The sequence below is a fragment of the Bombus fervidus genome, chromosome 10 (assembly GCF_041682495.2).
Source record: "Bombus fervidus isolate BK054 chromosome 10, iyBomFerv1, whole genome shotgun sequence".
Lineage (NCBI taxonomy): Eukaryota > Metazoa > Arthropoda > Insecta > Hymenoptera > Apidae > Bombus > Bombus fervidus.
In genome coordinates, this window is record NC_091526.1 from 3,311,610 (window position 1) to 3,335,517 (window position 23,908).

At 37.4% G+C, this 23,908-nt stretch overlaps 1 long non-coding RNA gene across 1 annotated transcript; it reads left to right on the forward strand.

Moving 5' to 3' along the window:
* Positions 1-19,525: 19,525 nt before the first annotated feature.
* On the forward strand, positions 19,526-20,373 carry LOC139991362 (uncharacterized). Its single transcript, XR_011800806.1, has 3 exons — positions 19,526-19,624; positions 19,763-20,229; positions 20,339-20,373. It is a non-coding gene; the product is annotated as an uncharacterized lncRNA (long non-coding RNA).
* Positions 20,374-23,908: the final 3,535 nt, after the last annotated feature.

The following is a 23,908-nucleotide window of genomic DNA, read 5'->3' on the forward strand; positions in this document are numbered from 1 at the left end:
TAGGTCTTTTTTCTACGAAACTCTTCAACTGAAGAACCGACACATTGACGTGCCTGTTGGCACCTCGGCTCGCGACAATGTTTATGGTTTACCCGATATTTTTATGCCTTTTTGTCCACGATACTACACTAGTTTACACGATAACAATAGAGAATGGGATGAAGTTTTGAAGTTTATTCGTTTAGGATATAATACTTCGATTCACGAAACCATAGGCTTCTCGCTATTTGAATTAACTTTCGGTAGGAAAGCTAACTTGCCCTCCGCGGTAGCCAAAACTACGGGTTTAAGCTATAACGACATGCTTTCACTTTGTCAAAAACAATTGAATAAATATTTAGAAATCGCGAGAGATGCCTTAATGAAAAGTAAAAGGAGATACCTTCGAGATCAGAAACGAAAGATTGTTCGAACTCAAACTGTGTTTAAAGAGGGAGATTATGTTCTTATTCATAACGATCATAAGAAAGATAAGTTGGACACTGAATGGTTAGGACCATACAAAATCCACCAAGTTAAAACTCCATATTATGAAATTCTGATTGACAATGTTATTAAGAAAATCCATGGTAACCGTTTGAAAAGTTATTTTTCAGGACGATAACTGCTGTTGCGAATTATCGACTAAAGATCAACCGGTCAGGTCGAACCGACATCGCGTACCTCGAATGAACTAACGCTCAAGGTGGAGTAGGCTTAGTATATCGAGTGTTAGAGTAATCCAGCACTGTGCTGAACTTGTTGCATAAACACAACGTGTGATGTGATGCACAACATGTGGTGGTAAGATCTTGTTGGGAGTGAAGTATTTCACCCGTACGATGTCTTTCGATGAACTGTCCTCCTATGTTGCTGATTCTCTGTACCAGCCGTTGGGTTTCGTCTGTTCCTCATGCCCTTCAGGCTGGTCCTTTCCCGAGGCTTTTTACCTGACCTCGAAGTCATTAGGTTTACAGCTCGGGGAGGACATGTATTTCGGAATTTCCTAAAGAAAGGAATGGGCCTGTCCATGCAATAAGCGGACGGCTACTCAAAATTCCGAACAACCGCAATATTAGATCTAGGAGTAAGTTTAAACATTATACCATTAAAAGGTAATGGAATATTTCACGAAAAAACCAATCAAACGCATTTATACTCAAGTGAAGTAAATATTTTATTGGATTAGATATAAGTGATGTATATCATAAACTAACTTTACTTGGAACATATGTTCACAACATTGAAAAACGATGTAACAAAAATTGCGAACTTCACCACGAAGTAGATTCTTTGCACGAATGAGTCAACAAATTAAGATTTTTAGCATATCAATTGCAATTAATAACACATAACCATTTGCGACTCAAAAGAGGATTATTAAATATAATAGGATCGGTATAAAAAAGTTTGTTGTGAACACTAGACAACGATGATGTAGATTCGATAAATGCAAATATTGACAAATTATTTCAAGAAAGAAACGAATTAAAAAACATAGTAGTAATAAAACAGCTCTGATACGAAAAATTGTAAATTCAGATAGTTTGAAGTAAATCGAAAAAGTACACCAAAGTTTGAATGAATTCCAACGTAATGTCAGTAAAGAAGAAATTCTAATCAATCTTGTAATACGGGCAGAAAGTGCAATATACGATTTACACTTTCAATTCAATGATATTTTAAACGCAATCACGATGCACAAATCAGGAATTTTAAGTACTCAATTAGTGGATTATAAACTTTTCATTGAAAATTATGCCAAGGCACTCGGCCATCATGTTTTGAATACCGCTCTAGAACCGTGACTTGAAAATTTACAACTTATATTAGATGTTTCAGATTTGAAAGTACTCATTGTCAAAACTAAAGTTTTCTTCAAAATAACAGTACCACTATTAACTGATTCTGCATGGGATATAGTACAAGTATACCCCACAGCGATTCGACGAGGCATGCTTTCGTTGCACCAATTATTGAGCATCCAGTATTTTTAACGTTTAATTTAGCATATATGAATGTTGATAATGAATACTTAGTCAAATAATGTAAAACTAAAATAGGCGTAATGATGTGTAAACAAACTCAAGCTGTTCACGATAGAAAGAATAGGCATGACTGTGCTTCTGAACTTATCAATTTTGGTAACACCATAGAGTTATGCAAATTTGTCGCATACAAGATCGAAGAAATAACATTTATTCCAACTAGAATCAGAAAATCAATACATAGCGATACAACGAGAGCCAATAGACATACATGTTCTTTGCGATCATCAATCTCAACGTACAAATATTAGTCAACCTTCAATCATACGTTCAAAAAAACAATGTGACCTAATATTCAACAATAACCACATGAAAATAGGAGGATTAAAAATAAATGTAACCTTTGAATATCGAGTCAAAACCATACCATTTGAAGACGATACCAATCTAGATTTGCTTTTAGACAAAATCAACGAGACACCTCAAGTATTTAGACAAATCGATAGCTATCAAGATACAGTTGACCAAATTAATGACCGAGTCAATCAATTAACATATTCACATTGAAGGCATTCTCTCACAACTCTCGTTTCTTCAAATTACCGGTTACATTTCCTTAGGATTATTAATTATTTATGTTCTAAACAAAATAGGATCATTTGATTGTAGCAAGAAATGTATGCCAACAAAACTATGTATCTGCTTATTATGTTGTAAACCTAAGAACAATATTCACAATTTTGCAAACGTAACACCAAGACGGACAGCCCCAGTCAACATTTATATCGAGATTCCAAATTCAAACCACTTTTTTTTTCTTTTTTTTTTTTTTTTATTGTGGAGAAATCCTCATGGACACTCACTGTTGCATCGCAACAGCCGAGTAGTGTCGGACTCTTACCGACTAAAACTCCACGGTGGTCACCCTGACGTTTGGTAGAAGTGCCCAGGTTCTCTTCCGAAATACTACCAGGGGGCACCCCTCGTCGTCTTCATCCTGCTGTTGTTGGTTGAGGGAGGCGTCCTTGTCTGAGTTGGGCCGCTAGGCGGGACTACACCCCCTAGCGCCGCGTTCACTGGTCTGACGCGTCTAGGGCAGCGGTGGTGCCACGCCCCTGCGGCTTACGGAATCTCTCTGTAGCGGCGTTCCACTGGATCTCTCCATGTTTCTTTCCGCTCGCTCCTTCGCCAGCATCACTTGCTCGCAGAAGTACATAACGTAATGTGTTATAACGAATTACCATATAGTGTTATACTAAATAACGTTATATGTTATGTAGTATACGTTATAAGTTATAATACCTTATGGCGATCAACTATGTAACGCTATACGTTGTAACGTAATATCGTGTAACGTTATACTATATAACGTAATACGTTATAACATAATACCATATAATATTATACTATATAAGGTTATACGTTATGACGTAAAACCATATATTGTTATACTATACAACGAAATACATAATAACGTAATACATAATAACGTAATACTATATAACGTTATACTTTATTACCTAATACGTTATAAAGTAATACCATATAACGTTATACTATTTAACGTAATATTTATAACGTAATACCATATAACGTTAGACTTTATTGCGTAATACTATATAACCTAATTCGTTATAACCTAAAACCATATAACGTTATTATATATAACATAATACGTTATAACGTTATTACGTTATAATAACGTAATAGTATAACCACATAAGGTTATACTATATAACGTAATACGTATATGGTATAACATTATAACGTATTACGTTATATAGTATTACGCGATATCGTATAACGTTATATGGCAATACGTTATAACGTATAACGTTATATAGTATAACCTTATATGGTATTACGTTATAACGAATTACGTTATATAGTATTACGCAATAACTTATAACGTTATATGGTAATACGTTATACAATATTACGTTATATGGTATAACTTTATATGGTATTACGTTAAAACGTATTACGTGATATAGAATAACGTTATATGGTATCAGGTTATAACGAATTACGTTATACAGTATAACGTTATATGGTATTAGGTTATAACGAATTCCGTTATATAATGTAACGTTATATGGTATTACGTTATAAAGTATTCCGTTACGTAGTATAACGTTATATGGTATTACGCCATAACGTAACACTCTACACTGTATAACATTATATGATATTATGTTATAACGTATAACGTTATACAGTATAACCTTATATGGTATTACGTCATAACGTATTACGTTACATGGCATAACGTTATATGGTATTACGTTAGAACGTGTTACGCTACATACTACAACAATATACGGTAATACGTCATATTGTGTTATGTTATATAGTATAATGTTATATAGTATTACGTTATAACGTATTACATTATATAGTATTGCGCGATAATGTATAATGTTATATGGTGTTACGTTATAACGTATTACGGTATGTAGTATAACGTTATATAGTATTACGTTATATAGTATTACGTTCTATAATATTACGTATTAACGATGTACCGTATAAGGTAATATCTTGCCTGTGAGGTGCTCCTATTTCGTTTCTGTCGGAGATATTTCGACGTTTATACGCTACTTTTGTTCCAATTTACTCACCGAACGCAATGCACGCCGCGTTCGTCGTCGAAACAAGACCAGCTGAGCGTAAAATGGAATGGTTCGTTGATTTCGCATGTGACTCGCTGTTATTTCGTTCCTGTTGGAGATATTGCGACGTATAAACGCTACTTCTATTACATTTTACTGTTACATTTTACTGTTTGAATTTGCTGATGCGTTTTGGAATGTAGGTTCGAAACTGCGATTGTTACGGTAGTTGCTGCCACCAGAAACAGTCTAAGGACTGTTTCAATTTTTATTTGTTTCAAACGCTATTCGAGTTAAGGCCTACGACTGAGAGGAATGAACCAAAACTTGTTGCGCTTACTCCAAGCGCAGCGCTATCTTGAATTATTCCATGGTTCGTGCTCTTCGCGACAACCGCGTGAAATTTCAAACTTGTAGCTCATATAATACACTTAGTTATAGCGCTGCACTATTCGAAGATTCCAAACCGTTGTGATCTATTAATGATTTAATCAGAAAAGTATATGCATATGGATAGCGTTAACTAGCGTCTAATGCTACTGGTAAACAGATTCCACGTTTCGGCTAACCTGCTATGTGCAGGAATACTGGCACGGGCGAGAATTAAAGTTGTTCGAAATAAATTAGTTGGTTTCGATAAACAAGACTTATTCATTTCGACCAGGTTATAATATCACTAGGGCTATGACAATCACTGTCGTACAGTATTGATGATGGTGTTCTAGATAGAAAAGGATGCGGCTCTTCGTATTGGGTTGCGCTCGAGTATTCGGGTACCGGTGAGTTCGAAGGGGAGAAACTAGGTTCGGAGCTTTCGCTGTTTAATCCTAATTCCTCTCTTCGCTTCTTTTCTTCTCTTTTGATTTCGGCAGCCAATAGTCGTTTTAACCAACGTTCGGCTCGTTTTTTTTTTTTTTTTTTTGAGATGACCCTTTTCTCTATGATTCTTTCTTTTGTCATCTAATAATGGAAAAATCGAATTTAATGATCCTCTCTGTGGATAATTAATGTGGTTCCGTAGGCCTCGCCCAAAAATGAGCAATGTTTGCTAATGATGGGAAGAGGAAAACGAAAACCCGTAAGTGTTTTCGGTGATTGAAAACACCGTAATCAGCGCAACGTTTACTGCTGCGTCAGATCCACTAGTTAATACAGCGAACTGTCGTTATGGGTTCAATGTCTTGAATATCTTCAGCAATAATCATACACTTGATATTTTCGATCGCCAATTGTAACTGTCGAAGAATAATTTTATTTCAGTGTCGAATATTGTACAACCCCGAAATTATCAGAGAAGAAAAGTATACAGAATTTGAAATTCTCATCTTGGATATACGTGTGAAATCAATTGCTCCTCGATGTACAACTCGTCGGTAGGTCGCACTTTACAAACTCGTTTCGACTCCACAATTAGCGCAATTAATACTTATAAATTCTTAACTAACTCGATTGCGATTAAGACTAACTAGTTGATTAATTATTGACAATTGATTGGCAGACTGACGGCAACCTTTCGATCGACAAATGGTTACCTTTGGAGTTATACTCTTGTAGACGATATTAACTACGATGGACTCTTATATTGGAACTTTCAGATTGATTTTTCTAACTGATCTTTACTAGCAGACTGACACCGATTGACTTTTCTCTAACAGACTTTACTGACGGACTGACACCGTTTAACTTTTTCTGAAGACTGAAAATTTGGCTTAGGATGCTAGTCTTACTTATATCTAAGTGTACCATGGAATAATTGTCACGTGACAATTTGTTCCCATGGGTCTCGCAATGCGGTTGTCCAAGTTTCCCATCGGTCGTACGTGACAGAATGTGGATACTGTACTCGTTTATCTTTTGCTGAAGTTTCGTCTGGGACCTTCTATGTTGATGCTAGTGGGAACGTTCGAGATACCTCAGGTATGCGTATTCTTGCTGAAATTTCATATGAAATGTTTCTGGAGCCTTCCATGCTGACGCTAGTGGGAACGCTCGAGATACCGCTGGTATGTGTGTCCTTGATCTCTTAGTTTTTCCACTGACACTGCGTGAGAAATGTCGCCTGATTGTCGCGCAGGATATTGGTAGGGGAATCGTGGTGGGGTGGTCGTGCGTGCAGTGACGCCTGTCAGCTGCTGTCCCATTGTTCCGCTGACTCTTGATTGTGCAGCACGTGCTCTTCAATAAAGTTTTTTTATTGAACATTTATGTGTCTGTCATATACTTCTATTTATTGTTTTTGGGAAAGTGGAGCGAAGTGGACTGACTATTGTTTTGATATGCGTTCCGGTGTTCTTCAATTATGAACACGGAAACGTCTATGTCTTTGTCTACTCCAATTGTAAAGGTATGTAATTTTTCATTCTAAGTTTATTTCTTGCTCGTTCCTTGGTTGGTATTTATTTTCCTCCATCCATTTCCTTGTGTTTTCTTCTAGCGCAAGAGGAGGAAGCGCCGCAAGCGATGCGAGTGTGAAGGGCCGTGAGCAAGAACGAAGGTAGAAGGTTTTCCTCCTGTTTGGATCACTAGTTGGTCCCGTTTAATAATGTAAATGTGAAATTCATATATTTTATATGTTCCATAATGTGTATATATACGTATTTCTTTATATTCGTTATATTACTAATTGTCCGATTTAGTGATATGAATTTCATATATATAGTCCATAATGTAATTTCCATAACGCACATATGTAATTTTTCATGTTATTCAGATTGTTAATTAGTCCTAATGACGTAATTTCGTACATAATTCTTTATATTATTTAGATTGCTAGTTAGTCTTAATGATAACATTTCGCATATTTTATTTTACATAATTTCGTATATAATTCTTTGTATTATTTAAATTGCTAGTTAGTCGTAATGATGTAATTTCGTGTATTTATATTTTCATGTTAGTAAGTCTATAATTCTTTATATTATTTAGATTGTTGGCTAGTCTTAGCGATATAATTTCGTATAATTTTATGTATTTATATTTCTCATATTTATTAACTAAGTGAAGCATATATATATATATATATGTCGGAGATGAAAGGACAACGAGGTCCCCCGTTGGAATTACTTGGAGAAACCTCAATAGCATTCACGAAATAACCCAGACACAGTCATTCGAAACTTGAGACAATGAGCTTAGGCTCGAGGCGACAACCGGTCGTCGAGCGTACCCACGGTCACGGGATGAACGTTCCACCTAACAAGAAAGTGCCAATATTATGAGACACACGTTGTGTTAACAATCAAACCCCCGGCAAAAGCAATGTCGCAGCTACGCCGGTCTGCCTAGTAATGGTGGCTGCAGTTTTGTTGGTATCGCGGGCCAACGTTCAACAAAGCGAACGCAGTTGTAAGGAGAGGAAAGTTTCCATCAGTCAATTATTCTTGTGATCTCCTTGGAGAGTGACACATCGTCTAGAGAGCAATATACTGAGCGTCATAGCGAACGTTACTTTTGTGGATAAAATTCTATTCTGAGTTTAACAAAGAGTTAGCCCGTGGACCGTGGACTCGCTATATCGAACCTAATTTCATTGTCATTAGCGTCTAGTTACTGTGATCACTGGCCGATCTTATTTCATCTGTATTCGTGATAATAAACGCTATCTTGATTGTGCAACAACAATGAACAACTCAGCCGAAGATTTTTTACACGCTAACCCAAGCCCCAACGTCAACCCGACATATATATATATATATATATATATATATATTAATATACGAAACGAACATACAGTACAACGAAAACAAAACACTTTAATAAAAGACTAACAAAGTATAGACACATTCGAATACAAAATTACTATCAAGTAAGATCAATTAATAGACTAACAGATTTGTATTAGAAACACGAAAATATATTGAGTAAAACCGATCAGTAAGCTAACAAGTATATACGTATATAAAATATAGGATATGTACCGTTAAGTAAAACCGATTAATAAACCGTATGGAACACGCGAATAACGCGAGCCGCGAACCGACCGAAATTGAGAATAAGAACGATTATATACGACGTAGTAGCAAAAGGAAATAAATGGAACAACAGAGTACATACTTTACTTAGTTAACAAACATGGAAAAATAAATTACATAGAAATAAAACGTACGAAATTATATCACTAGAACTAACTAACAAAACTAAATAATACATATGTGCTCCACTTAGTTAATAAATATGAGAAATATAAATACATAAAATTATACGATATTATATCGCTAAGACTAGCCAACAATCTAATTAATGTAAAGAATTCTATACATACTCTACTTAGTTAACAAACATATACATGTATGAAACTACATATATTACAACTCAAGTAATACAAAGAATTATACACGTACTAACTTGAAAATGTAAATACACGAAAATTACATAAAAGTAAAGTATACGAAACTAACTTATTATTTCAAAACCTCTGCGATTGACATAGCCCTAGTGATGTTATAACTCAGTCGAATTGAATAAACCTTGTTTATCAAAACCTATTATTAATTATTTCAAACAACTTTAATCCTCTCCTGTGCCAGTATTCCTACGCATAGCAGGTTTGCCGAAAAGTGGGATCTATTTGCCAGTCGCATTAAACGCTAGTTAACGCTACCCATATGCATGTATTTTCCTAATTAAATCATTAATAGAATACAACGGCTTGGAATCTTCAAATAGTGCAGCGCTTTGAGTAAGTGCAATAAGCTTTTGATTCATTCCTCTCAGTCGTAAGTCTCAACTCGAATAGCGTTTAAAACAAATCAAGCAAAAAAAAGTTTTTTTCTTTAAACAGTCCTTAGACTGTTTCTGGTGGCAGCAACTACCGTATCGATCGGAGTTTCCAATTTAGATTTCAAATCGTATCATCACGATCAGGTAATAGCGAGAAATACACATTGTGAACAAGAACGAAACACACTACATTCGGCGTGTAAAATGGAGTGAAATGAGCGTTTAAACGACGAAATATCTCCAACGGGAAGGACATTACAGTCGATTTTCGTCAAAATTGGACGAAAGATCGCGTTTTGCGAGTTGTTGGCCTTGTTTCGACGTTTGATACAGTGTTACGTATTTATTTGTTTAAATCAAATTAAAATTAAAATTTTGTTTAATTTATTTTCCGTTTGATTTAGAGTTTAATCGGAAGGGAAATATTGAAATGATATTATTCTGTATGAGATATTGATTTGGATTTCTGATTAATACGGTAGTTGCTGCCACCAGAAATAGTCTAAGGACTATTCCAAAAAAATTTTTTTTTTTTTTTTACTCTTATTATTATTATTGTTTCTCTTCAAGTTAAGAGTATTAGTGAGTGATGGGTATTGTTCGTCTATCGGGGTTTTTGTTACTTAGTAAATGCTTATCCAATAGTTTACGTTTATTGGGTAGCGTTAACTAACGTTTAATGCAACTGGCAAACGGATTCCACTTTTCGGCTAACCTGCTATGTGCAGGGATACTAGCACAGGAGAGCATTAAAGCTGGGTACAATAAGTACTTGTCCTCGTTGAACGGATTTTTATTTGAATGTCGAATTGCTTAGATTGTTACCTATATATATATGTGTGTAGATGTATATATTAGTGTTACAGGAGGTAGAACAAGAATTTTCGCGTTGATGGATTGGATGAGAATGTGAAATTTTTCGTTGTTTGATATAAATTTATTTTTACGTTTGCCTTCTTCTTCTCTTTTAATTTCGCTATAGTAGTTTGTCGTTAGAAACAAAGCTCAGTTCATTTGCTACGATGGATTCTATTGCCACGATTTTCTTGCCTTTTGAGTTTAATAATCGAGGATGATTCTAACGATCCTCTCTGTGCGGGACTTGTGTGATTTCGCAAGCCTTGCCCAAAGACGGGCAATATTTTGCCAACAGTGGGAGGAGAAATGCGAAGATCAGTGGGTGTTTCAGTAGCTGAAAACACCGTTTGCACAAGCCAACACAGCGAACAACCCCTTTGTTTAAAGTTTAAAACAATGATTTTATCTTCAAACCGTTCACGGAAATAAAACGAGATCGATGATAGGTAGTTCTAGTTCGATTCTCGAGTGCAACGAAATTATCAGAGAAGAAGGAAATTTTCAAAATTAATTTTCTTACCTTGAGGAATAAGTGCTGTCGGGTGCCATTACTTTGTCACGGATCAAATTTTTGTTTAGCACGTGCTACGCTAGATGCTATGGCCCTTGCGAGATTCCTCATAGTCTGGGCGTTAAGGACTACCCATTGTTAACGCTAACCCTCAACAGGCCTAAGGAGACACCGTAAACCGAATCTGTTCTGTTTCATTTCTCTTCACATAAACATTTTCGGTTTACAGATGGTCCGCATATTTGTTGCACGCTCTTAACTATTACGGAGAAAGCGGGTGTCTGGCGAGATAACAAACTTTTCCCAGGAACAAGGATGCCCATATCTGGTTTTCTTTATCATTCATTAGCCAATGGGCATCGCGGATCATTACCCTCACTTTTCTATCGAAAAGTGCGGACGACGAATCCGCGTTCTGAGTTCAAAAGGGCACACCCACACCGAGCTTTCTTCCCTGATGGTACGAGCCAGGACCAAACAGTTCTTCTTCCGATCTTTTTGTAGCAAAACCTAACTGTGAAAAATAAACTTGACTTCAGACCGAATCTTGTGTTTTTCACTTTAAAAATTACGTGACATTTTGGCGATCCTGCTAAGGATCCATTCGCTTCAGTGTAAACGAAATCACGATTTCGGCGTACGCGCATCATTGAAGATCGAAGGATTAGCGGACCATTGTGAATCTTCACTACCACAAAGCCCTGCAGCAACTTTCAACGTTCCACTACGGTGAAACTAGACGAGAGGACTACGGTCAGCGCAGAGCAAGCCTACAAATAAGATTCGGAATCCAGAACCAGCCAGAGAGGAAACATCCCAGAGACTCCTCGACGGGCATAGCTACTACGGTAAGCTACAAAACTCAATTCATTTTCGCGTTACCGTGCGAGAAAACCAAGTTTCCCAAGCGTTTCGAATTCAAACGACGATAATTCCGATTCGATAAGCTTGATTGGAATCATGTCCATGCCACAAAAGGACAAAAAGGAAACCGTTTCTGCAACCGGAGTTATGGATAAATCGACTCGTGCCATACTCGACGCGATACAGAAACAAAACGAGGACCTCGTCAAACAAATCGAACTTCTTGCGCGACGTATAGAAGAAACGCGACAGATAACCGACAATGAAAATAAGAAGCGTACAGCAGAAATAGAGCTATTAAACAAAAACATCTCGAAATTTACGTTAGGACACAACGTTAATACGGAACGGAGCTCCATGATTACCGTGGACGAAGTTGTTACCGCGAGAGACAGAACTCCCCCACCATTCGCTCCAATTCAAACAGAAGCAGAAAACTATCCTTCCTACGAAGACCGTTTACCGCGATTCGATCCTCCGAGGTTACGAGCCATGGAGGCGATGGCATGTCTACCACAGCTAAGCCTCGAAGACGATATCGGAGTAGAAGAGTTCATACGCGAAGTGCGCGAAGTGCGAGCCTTGTGTTGTGAACAAACGGTACTGCTCAGAATGATTAAGTTCGGGAAAATTACGGGTAAAGCCGCAATGGCTATCCGCAATGTACCAATCCACGAATACGGACACTTGTACGATGCCCTACGACGAAACGTAGCCACTCAAACCTCCATTAGGGAACAACAAGACGAACTACGCGAAACAAGACAGGAACACGGCGAAAGTGTTCAGAGTTACATTATCAGATTTCGCAGAGCACTCAATAAATTACAAAACAGCATAACGAATGAGTACCATGACGAAATCACTAGGCGAACGACGAACGATAGGATCTTAAGAGACTCCATAATCGATTTCATCCAAGGGTTAAAACCCGAAATAGGAAGAATATTACTCGGCTACCCACTATACAATATCGCCGAAGCCGAAAACAGAGCCTCCTACGTCGAGCGATACCTCAGGGAAGATAGAAATCGACGATCAAGACCAACGGAACGATCACGATTCCCCGAGCAGCGACGACCAACAACCAACAGACCAGATCTTCGAATTAACGCCACAACAGGAAGACTACCCACAGTGATTCTACGGTCCGACGGACGACGACTTAAATTCCTCGTCGATAGCGGAGCAGGAATTAATATACTCAAACGACGATGTGTATTGCGACCAACAATAGTGAAAGAACAGAAATTCTCGATGGGACACTCTAGATTTAAGACTAACGAACACGCGTTGATAAAATTATTTGGTAAGGTTGTAGAATTCTTCGTGGTAGACAATGACTTTCCGATCATAGAGGACGGCATACTCGGTTTTTCAGCCCTATCTAAATTTAAATTTGAACTATCAAACCAACAACTCAAACTAGACAATAACATTCTCTTGTTGCAACGGGAAAACGACGTACCCCCAAAACAAACAGTGTCAAAAACAGTCAATCTGAAAAGAAAAGATAATACCGCAGCCGACGCACTACCTAGAATACATGTTCTAACTAGACGAGACGAAAATTATTCATACAAACAAAAAGATACACAGCAATCGTTTAAAGCCCTACTTTCCAGGTCGACACTTCTCTTTACAAAAAAAAAAAAAAAAAGAAGAAAAAAAAAAGAGAAAAGAATATTTGTATAACAATTTATTTATTAATCTATTTTTTTTTGCCGAAATGAAATTTTAGTCAACAGCCCCACCAGCACCAAACGCCCTGGCCGCAACACCCAACACCTATACCTCAACCAATACATGCCACCCCGAAGGAAAATAGGAATCAGGTGTAATTTTCAAACCACATCGAGTACGATTTCGCAAAAGCCTCCTGAGGAAAACTTGAGGGACCAAGTTAAATCTAAGAAGGGGGGAATGTCACGGATCAAATTTTTGTTTAGCACGTGCTACGCTAGATGCTATGGCCCTTGCGAGATTCCTCATAGTCTGGGCGTTAAGGACTACCCATTGTTAACGCTAACCCTCAACAGGCCTAAGGAGACACCGTAAACCGAATCTGTTCTGTTTCATTTCTCTTCACATAAACATTTTCGGTTTACAGATGGTCCGCATATTTGTTGCACGCTCTTAACTATTACGGAGAAAGCGGGTGTCTGGCGAGATAACAAACTTTTCCCAGGAACAAGGATGCCCATATCTGGTTTTCTTTATCATTCATTAGCCAATGGGCATCGCGGATCATTACCCTCACTTTTCTATCGAAAAGTGCGGACGACGAATCCGCGTTCTGAGTTCAAAAGGGCACACCCACACCGAGCTTTCTTCCCTGATGGTACGAGCCAGGACCAAACAGTTCTTCTTCCGATCTTTTTGTAGCAAAACCTAACTGTGAAAAATAAACTTGACTTCAGACCGAATCTTGTGTTTTTCACTTTAAAAATTACGTGACAACTTCGCCTGCTCTAATGGTCGTCGGTGTTTTTTATTTCTGGGTTTATTTCTCGAACTCGGATATAGTTTATTATCAAACTTTTACTTTATTTATTTGTTTCGATACACGCTTTACAAATTACTAACCGGATTAATACCGCAATTACAATGTGCTTTCTTTTGTCTAAGCGATGAAATGAGGACTTCAAAGATAAATTTTTTCTTAGTCGCGACTCTCTTTTCTTGCCTGACAACTAAAGACCGCCGAAACGCAAAATGCTACACAAAATTTCTAAACGTAGGAATGAGCGTAATAATGAGCGCAATAACGAACGTAATAATTGAGCACAATAAGGAACGTAATAAATGAACACGATATGGAACGTAATAATGAGCACGATATGGAACGTAATAATGAGCACTGCTCTATGTTGCTACGCTTATGTATAATGCCATCCCCCACGAGGTGGTGGTCCACTGGGGGTACGCTTCCGTGGGAATCGGGATTTTGCAGTTTGGGTTTCCTGAAATCGTACGTGAGAGAATGTAAATTCCATATCTCGACTTAGTTCCCATCGGTCCTGTGTTTCTGCTGAGCTAGCGTCTAGGAGGCTTGAAGTATTCCATGCTGATCTAGTTTTTTCTCGAGAAACTTCCACGTTTGTACCGTGGGAATTACCTGTGTTTCTTCGGCGCGTGCAAGGGCTGGCGGCTGCAGCATCATTATCATTTCGATGTTTGCTCGGGCAACACGCGCAATCCGCTCCTCTCCCACAACAAGGACCTCCTCCTTCAAGTTAGTTTGCGTAAGTTTGGTTTAGATGGATATTTGCATATTATGGTTGTTTTCGTGATTTTGATCCTTTTTCCTTTTCTTGTTGTTTCTCTAGGCTTCGGTGATCGACATTTGAACAATGTCTGCGGTGGCACTTCCATCAGGGGTTCCTATCCAGACTTCTCTGGTGCGTATTTTGTCTTGTTTTTAGTCCGCTTGATTCGTCCTGTTTCGTTTTATTTAAACTATATTGTGTTGTTTCAGCGCAAGCGAAAGAGGGATTCCGAAGAACCCATGGGCGACTCGAGAAGACCCATCAAACGCATGCGGCGCTGCGACGAACCACAAGTACCAGAGTGGTCGGAGGAACTACTCGACATTGATGCCGAGGCCGTGAATTTCCCGTCGGAATTGAGCTTTGACAATTTTGTTACTGTCGATGAGAGTTTCTTCGATGCAGAGACCGTCGTATTGGAGTGGGAGCCCCCTCTGGTTGAAGTCGCTGATACCGATCGTTGTGTAAAAGTTCGTTTTGCAAATGAAATTCCCGGAGAGGTTTTGGAGGCACATCTTCCTCATCATGCTTCTGGGAGAAAGGGAATTTCCCCTGTTGTGCGTTATTGGTGTATGCGTGAGTTCAGCGAACTTTGTCCTGGAGCTCCTTGCCTTGACCTTGATTCGGTGTATCTGCTTCAATTTCGCTGGTTCGTTGTTTGATAATCGTGGGTTCCTTATTATTTTGTTAGATGTACTTTGTTGTTTTTTTTTTTTTTTTTTTGTTCAATATATATGTCGGAGATGAAAGGACAACGGGGCCACCCGTTGGAATTGCTTGGAAAAGCCTCAATAGCATTCACGAAATAACCCAGACACAGTCATTCGAAACTTGAGACAATGAGCTTGGGATCGAGGCGACGACCGGTCGCCGAGTGTAGCCACGGTCACGGGATGAACGTTCCACCTAACAGAGATATGAAGTTACATAGCTTTCCTTTAAAGAATTGGCCGTACCGGCACTTGACAATGAAACATTCCAGCGGCCACACACAGACCCCATTCTTTGGGTAAGATGGTCGCCAGATGCCGACGCATCATTCGCAGTTTATGTTCAGATAGTCTGAGGATCCGTTACAAATCTTAGGATCTGGTTAACTAAAGTCCTTTAGATTGGCAAACAGTCTTTATTATATCAGCCCGTATATCTGTCACCTATTGCGGCAAGATACGGGAGATCTGCTTTCCTCACGTACGACGTTTCCCGCTAGGAACTCTCTCTCGAGAGCGGCTAGCATCCTTTTCTAATCGCCAACATGGAGATTAACCAATTAACAGCAACGTCTATTTCCCTCACCCTCCGAGCGGAGGTTTTCTTTTGACGAATCCTATGACCTCGTGCCCTTAGGCACATCCCACCATAGTTTTCCTCTGCAGCGTCGTCTCGACGAAGAGGCATTCCTTTTCTTACAGTTGCACTGGTTAGATACCTATTGTGTTTGTACGATCAGTGAATACTCTACGTCTTAGTAAAGAGTTAATCAAGCGATCCTTGCATCACAAGGAGTAAGTCGAGTTCGACTTAGAAGTAAAGTAGATCAGTTATCCCGTGGGCCGTGGATTCGCTATACCGATCCCGCGATCATTGTCATTATCGTTCGAGTATCGACACCGGTAGTTTATCTTGTATTTGCGATAATAAAAGATATCATCGATTGTACACCGACGATGAGCGACCCTGGCGCAGATTCTTTACACGCCCCAAATCCAATTGTTAACCCCAATCCGACATATATATATATATATATATATGTATATACATATTTCTTCAGGCAGTGTAATATTCATACCAAATGAAATGTTAATTATTTATTTTATATTAACTTCATTTAATAAGATAGAACACACACACGCGCACGTATATATGAATATATTTCTGGCAGTGTGATTTTCATTTAGATTCTTTAGCGATGTAATTTTGTGTATTTGAGGTTACGTGTCAATTATTTGATTTCATATATACATATATATCTTGTATTGTGACAACATAGTTTGAAGGTTTTATTTCTAAATTATTGTGTGTTTAATGTGTTTTTACATATTTGTACCTTTATTTCTTTAATAATACAATATTGTATGTTTTATGTATTCGTTAGACTATTAGTTTCTTGATTTCATATATACATATATTTCATAAATTGATAATATTGTATTTGTTGCATAGTATTGGAAGTACTGTCTCTAATATTTACTAGGTTATTACATGTTTGGCATATATGTTTATACTTATGTGTAACTCTCCAAGTTGTTGCGGCGTTGATTGGTTAAAATATATTTATATATACATATATTCCTGGCGTTTCAATCATTTCCCTTTTTGTAGTTATTCTTATTTCCTGGTTTATTTGTTTGGTTCGTGACTCGTTCAATCCATTAGTTGGTTCTATTTATTTCATTTTATACTAGTTGGGTTTATATTATATTGAACCATAGGTTTTCAAATTGCAAGTCGGTTATTGGTAGGTTTATTTAGAGTTGTGTGTATATGTATTTTGTTTATTGGTTGGATCTATTAGTCGCCCTCATTTTGTTAATCCTTCCTTTCGTTTCGTAGTGCCGTGTGTTCGTTTGTGCATTCAAATTTTTATTCGCGCGTTTTGTATAGAGTGGTTTTCTTGTTCTTGTTACGGCACGTGCGGAGCGCGGGACGTGACACCCCCGCCCTTGGAGTTCAAATTTCCAAAGGAAATTTGACTGATGGTGTCTCTGAGTTCGTTCAAGGCGGATGTAGATGTCGTTGGTTGTTGAGTGACTACCGGTGTTATCGATATCCCTTGAGGTTGTGCTGTTTGATCATCGATATTTCGTCTTCTTTTGAGGTATAGTAGCAGGTGGGTGACTGAGCCGCATATTGCTCCTAATAGAGCGATTCCACATCCGTAAGTCTCGTGTAGTTGGTATCCATGTATAACTATGTCTACTATCACTTGGATTAGTTTAAATATCATGAAAAGTTCAAGTATCGCCGCACAAATTGTTTCAAATTCGATAACGCCGTTCCACAGCTTTGACGCTGTATCTTGCTATTGTTGTTAACGTGGTTTCATCCTTAACTGGTATAATTGCTTTTCCTGCCGCTCCTCTAGCTTCATATGTATATTATGTATTCTTCTCCGTTAATTCGTCAATCAGTAATTAATTGTAATTGATTACAAAAATTCGATTTATTTTCCATTTTATGGCTGATCTCTATTAAAATTTTTTCTATATAATAATGATGTATTATATTGTATTAATTATTATTTATTCTTTGTTACAATCTTCCATTTGTTTGATTATTATTTTATTAAATAATTTCCTTCATGGAAAATATAATTGGTTTTGCAACATAAAAGTTACTACGTGCACGCGTTGATCAGTGTCATCTTCCAAAATGGCAGCTTGTGAGTGTCCCTAGTATATAGTGACTTTTATTAATATCGAAATAATTATTTATCTGTTAATTATTTGTATCTTTATTTTAATTGATAACGTGTAATTGAAATGAAAATAATATTATTTGTGTTTATTATAGTTTGTATAATTATTGCACGTAGAAGCTATTTCATGCTCGCGACGATCAGTATTATTTTCAAAATGGCCGCTTATGAATGTCTCCAGTAAGAGTATAGTGATGTGTTTTATAACGTTTTTTTTTGTTAATACCGAAATAATTGTTTATTTGTTACTTATTTGTAACTCTATTTTAGTGCAATTGAAAATTGGAATGACAATAATATTGTTTTTGTGTTTGTTATAATATGTATATATATGCTGTGTGTTACGTATTAGCGTGTGGATTGTATTGTTGTTGAAATCTATAAATTGTTAATAGCACTGTTTGACTGCTTGGTTATGAGTGGTTTATATTCGTGTAGCTTTGTTTAATTGATTTAATTTAACATGTGCATATTGTGTTATATCATCGGTCACTATTATGTATTATAACCTTATTTCCTTATACCTGATTTAATTTGACAATACTGTAATAGCTCAATACAATATAATAATTTCTTACTTTAATCATGTTTGTCGTTGATACTCAGTTAACCTATCTTGATTGATTCCTAACCTATCTCTGTATTTATTGTGCGTTTTTATTTCCTTCTTATTAATTTGTCGTTGCTTTTTACTTGTGATTTGCTGTTATTTTGTATTTGTATGGTATAGTTTTTGGAGCTAATCTATATATTATTAGTTAAACCTTGCTTATTGAATTATTATTGTTTGTAGTTTCTAGTTATATTTTCCAATGCTGCGTCGCTTGTTTGGAACATTTACATGGTACGTGTTTGGCATCTGGTTCTTCGTTACACTCTCAGCTTCTATTATGGGTACGTTTATTTATCCTACTTCTGCAAGTATAGAAATGTCATTTAATTTATTTAAATTTATATGTTTATAGTGTTTCCTATCAACGACTATCATTATGTATTATAATACTATTTTCTGTATATTAAATTTGGTACAATAATATTATATAAGTTAAGATAGTATCTTATCTTCTTATTCCAGTCGTTCATGTTGTTGGTATTCGGTTAACTTATCTTGATTGGTTTATAACCTATTCTTTTATTCCTTGGATATTTTACTTCCTTACTAGTTGGTTGGTACTTCATAATTGTACAACACAGTTTGAAGATAGTCCATATCTTATTAGTTAAAACGTTGTTCAGTGTATTATTATTGCTTACAGCTTCTCCGACTTCATTCTTAGAGTCCATACAATGCGTCGCACACGTAGGCATCATCTGTTTCTTCGTTATATCGTCAACTGTCATTGTCATTATTGACAATCCTGGCAGGGACACCACTTATTATGACTACCTTATTTTATCCTAGATCTGTAAGTAATAATAAAAATGCTATATTTGTAAGTATCCATATAGTAGAATAATCTGTCCTTTTCCTTCTTTGCGAAGACCGCTGCATCAACGTTGAGTTATTTTGTTATAATGTCACTAATTCTTCCTTGGTTTTCCAGTTTCCTGTTGCCTTCTTAACCGTTCCAGTAGTATCTGCTTCCGTAGTCCGTACGTGTTCATTTAAATTTAGCGGTAAGTTTCTGGTAACTGCATCGACTCTTGTGTATACCCCTTCGATGTGAGTAATGACTTTCCTACTACTATCAATTTCTATTCCAAGGCGTTTTATTAACATTCCTCTCTTTTTCAGGTTATAATTGTCAATCTTAATATTTATTAATTTTGGTATTCTCATACCTGTAAGTAAGATAATCTCAATTTTTCCATTGGCCAACTGTGAGTCTGTTGTTGAACATCAATCATTGATCATTATCGTAGCTTCCTTTAGTTTGATTTTAATGTTGTTGACAATTGAGGTTAATCCATCCTTTTGTTTCAGCTAGCCGTCGTATGTTCCTGTGGAATTTCTGCATATACATTAATTTTTAAAATAATTAATTGTGTGCAAACCTCGTCGATTTACAAGGTAATTTTCGCTTTTAAACCTCTTCCAATATCTTATTTTATTGATTTAAAGTATTCTATATTTAAATAGTAGTTAGAATACATAATGATTCTTTTTTTTTTTCTTTTAGGTTTCCGCTATATTCATCGTTCGACAAGCAGCGATGTACTATAATACTACTGTGCTACGTTACCTCTTGAAATCGTTTTGACTATTGTCTATTTCGGTTGTGTGCTAGTTTTAACTTGTTCAGGTGTACTATTCGCGGACCTCCTTTCACTTCAATCTTGACGTTTTGATTCTGCAAAATTTCTAACACTTTATGCGGTCCTGTGCATTGATCGGAAAACTTTCCTTTGCTAGGTTCCTTTAGTAGGTATACTAGATCTTCAATTTTGAAATTTTGAGGGTTAATTCGTCTGTCGTAATATTCTTTTGACTTTAACTTGGATTTCATCAAATTTTCTCTTGCTGTTTGCTGCACGGTGTTGATTTTATCGAACAGGTCTCTGAGATATTCCGCATAAGTTGGTTCCATGTTTTCTTCGATTAGTATTTCGCCAGTGGGTTCTCTGGCCAAATGTCCAAAGACTAATTCGTGCGGAGAGAATTTCGTTCCTTCGTGTACAGAGGTGTTATAGGAAAACATGGCTAATTCCACCCATTCGTCCCAATTTCTGGAATTTTCAATATATAACGAGATATTCAATCAACACGTAGTGAGATCTTTCGATCGAACCACTGCTTTGTGGGTGATATGCTGACGTGATGTATTGTTTGATGCGAAATCTCTTTGCTACCTTCTTCATCAGTGAAGATGTAAAATTCGCTCCCTGGTCGGTAAGAATGGCTCTCGGTGACCCAAATCGGCAAATAAATCGTTTTATGAAGACGCCCGCTATTTCCGCTGAAGAAATCCCTTCCATCGGAATCCCGATTGAGTATTTAGTCAATAGGTCTTGAATTGTTAATATGTATTCGTTTCCTTTTGCTGTCTTTGGTAATGGACCGACGATATCCATACTAATTTTGTCGAAAGCCCTGCCCGGTGTATCAGTGAGTACCATTGGTTGCTTTGTTTTTATTCTAGTTAACTTTTTCAATTGGCATTCTTTACATGTTCTTACGTATTCCTGGATCTCCTTCTTCATATTTTTCCAATAATAATATTGTCGTATTCTTTGATACGTCTTCGTTACTCCTTTGTGTCCCGCTACGGATGATTCGTGTTTTTCTCGTATTATGTTGTTCCGTGCTTCCACAGGCGGGGTAATTACTTCCCCAGTGCAAATGGTGATGGTTAAGGTTTTTTCCATAAATATTTCTTTCAATTTCCTGATTGTATGTCGCCAGGGTATCTCTTCCAAATTTCCTTTGCTGATGCTAAAGGACGTTAATTGTTTTTCGTTTATTACGTCCAGTAAGGATTTCAATGAATTTAATAAATTCTCCGGTGTTATTGGAATGTTTTGGTTTTCCTTGATGGGTAGAGATATTATCTGCTTTCCCGAGTCCTGATGTAATCTTGCTCTTTCCAGCATCAGGTCTTCATAATGCGGTAGTTTCCCTGCTTCCTTTATTTCGAAGGCTCCTCTGTCCACCGGATTTCCTTTTATGTCGACGAAAATCACCTTGTGATCATTCATTTTCACTATCGAATCTCTTGTCTCTGAGATCTTCAATTCTGCGAGTGTTGTAGGTTCGGTTTTCTCTCCTCGTTGTTGCGTTAGTTCAGAATCAGCCATAGAATGTTCTTCCTCATTTGTTATCTCGATGTCTTCTATTTCTTGATCGGCTATTTCCTCGTCTGCGTTTACCTCAATTTCGGCTAGTGCTTGGTCGAAATATTTTACGGGTGTTTCTTCTATGGTGAGATGCTTTCGAGTAGAAGGTTTTCCCTGTTTATCGTAATGCGACAATACGCGTGGCTTAGCCTCGAATATCGGAGAGTCCTCGGTCGAGGTATCCAATTGAAATCTTTTTAGATGTGGATATCGATCTGGCGAATCTTCTTCTCGCTTCCTGATTGGCAAGCACATCTCTGGCGGATTTCGGGATAATGCATCTGCGTTCGCGTTCGCTCTACCTTCTTTATATTGGATATCAAATTCAAAGTCCGACAATTTCAATTTCCATTTCCAAATTCTCGACGTGGGATCTTTAATGGAATTCATCCATACTAACGGCTTGTGATCGGTTATTATCGTAAACTTTCTACCATACAGGTATGGTCTGAAATGCATCGTACAGTAAACGATTGCCAGACACTCCTTTTCTATGGTAGAGTAGTTTTGTTCGGCGGAATTTAATAGTCTTGAGGCATATGCGATTGGTAAATCTTTTCCGATTGGCCCTTGACTCAGTACACCGCTTATTGCGTATCCTGATGCGTCTGTAGTAAGGTTAAAGGGTTTGGAAAAATCCGGATATTGTAGAATGGGTTCTGTCGTGAGAGTTGTTTTTAGGGAGTTGAATGCATTTTCTTGAGTTTCCTGCCACTTGAAGGGAATGTCCTTCTTTAACAATTGTGTTAGTGGTTTTGCAACTTTGGAAAAATTAGGTATGAATCTCCGGTAATATCCCGCTAATCCTAGAAATTGCTTGATGTTTCTTGCTTTCTTTGGTCGTGGAAAATTTAGTACTGCCTCGATTTTCTTTGGGTCTGGTTTAACTCCGTTTTCACTGATCACATGTCCCAAATAATTCACTTCGTGGCGTAGAAATTCGCATTTATCGGGTTGCAATCGCAATTTAGCTTTCCTCAGTCTTTCCATTAATTTATTAAATTTGATTTCGTGTTCTTGGAGAGACCTCGAATAAATCACTATGTCATCCAGATAGACAAACATCTCTATTCCTTGCAATCCTGATAGCACTGAATTCATCAAACGTTGAAATGTTGCTGGAGCATTTTTTAATCCAAAGGGCATTCTTTTAAATTGAAAATGTCCGTATGGTGTCGAAAATGCGGTCTTGTGGGCATCCTCTCGTGCCATTCGGATCTGGTGAAAGCCTGACGCCAAGTCAAACGTGGAAAAATATTTTGCACTTCCCAATTGATCTAGTATTTCCTTTATGTTGGGTAGGGGATAAGCATCGCCAATCGTTTTATCGTTAAGCTTTCTATAATCGATAACCAGTCTCCATCGTTTATTTCCCTGTGAATCTGGTTTTTTCGGCACAATCCATAACGGAGAATTGTATGGAGATATCGATGGTTCCACGACGTCAGTATCCAGTAATTCTTGAATTTGGCAATTTATCTCTTCTCGATGTGCAGGCGGATAACGATATTGTTTGACATTTATTGGTACCTCGTCCGTCGTAATTATTCGATGCTCTAGGATTTCTGTTCCTTCCAGCGTGTCTCCTGGAAGATGAAATCTGTCTTGATTCTTCTGTATTAATTCCTCGACGTTTTTTCTCTCTTCTTTATTCAAGTGTTCCAGCCGTAATAATTTGATTATTTCGTCGAATCTGCTTTCCTTTGATTTCGAGATCACGTTGCACGTCATGCTAGGGAGCGAGGTGGTATTTTCGAATTCTTTGATTACCATAGTAGGAGTGATAAATTCGTAGTCTCTTGATGTGGTATTTATTATCCCTAGGTAACCTCGTCCCTTGTAGTTTCTCACAACTGCGTTACCAAAATAGACTCCCTTAATTGGCTCGATTTTTGGAATAAATCCCTCGTTTATTT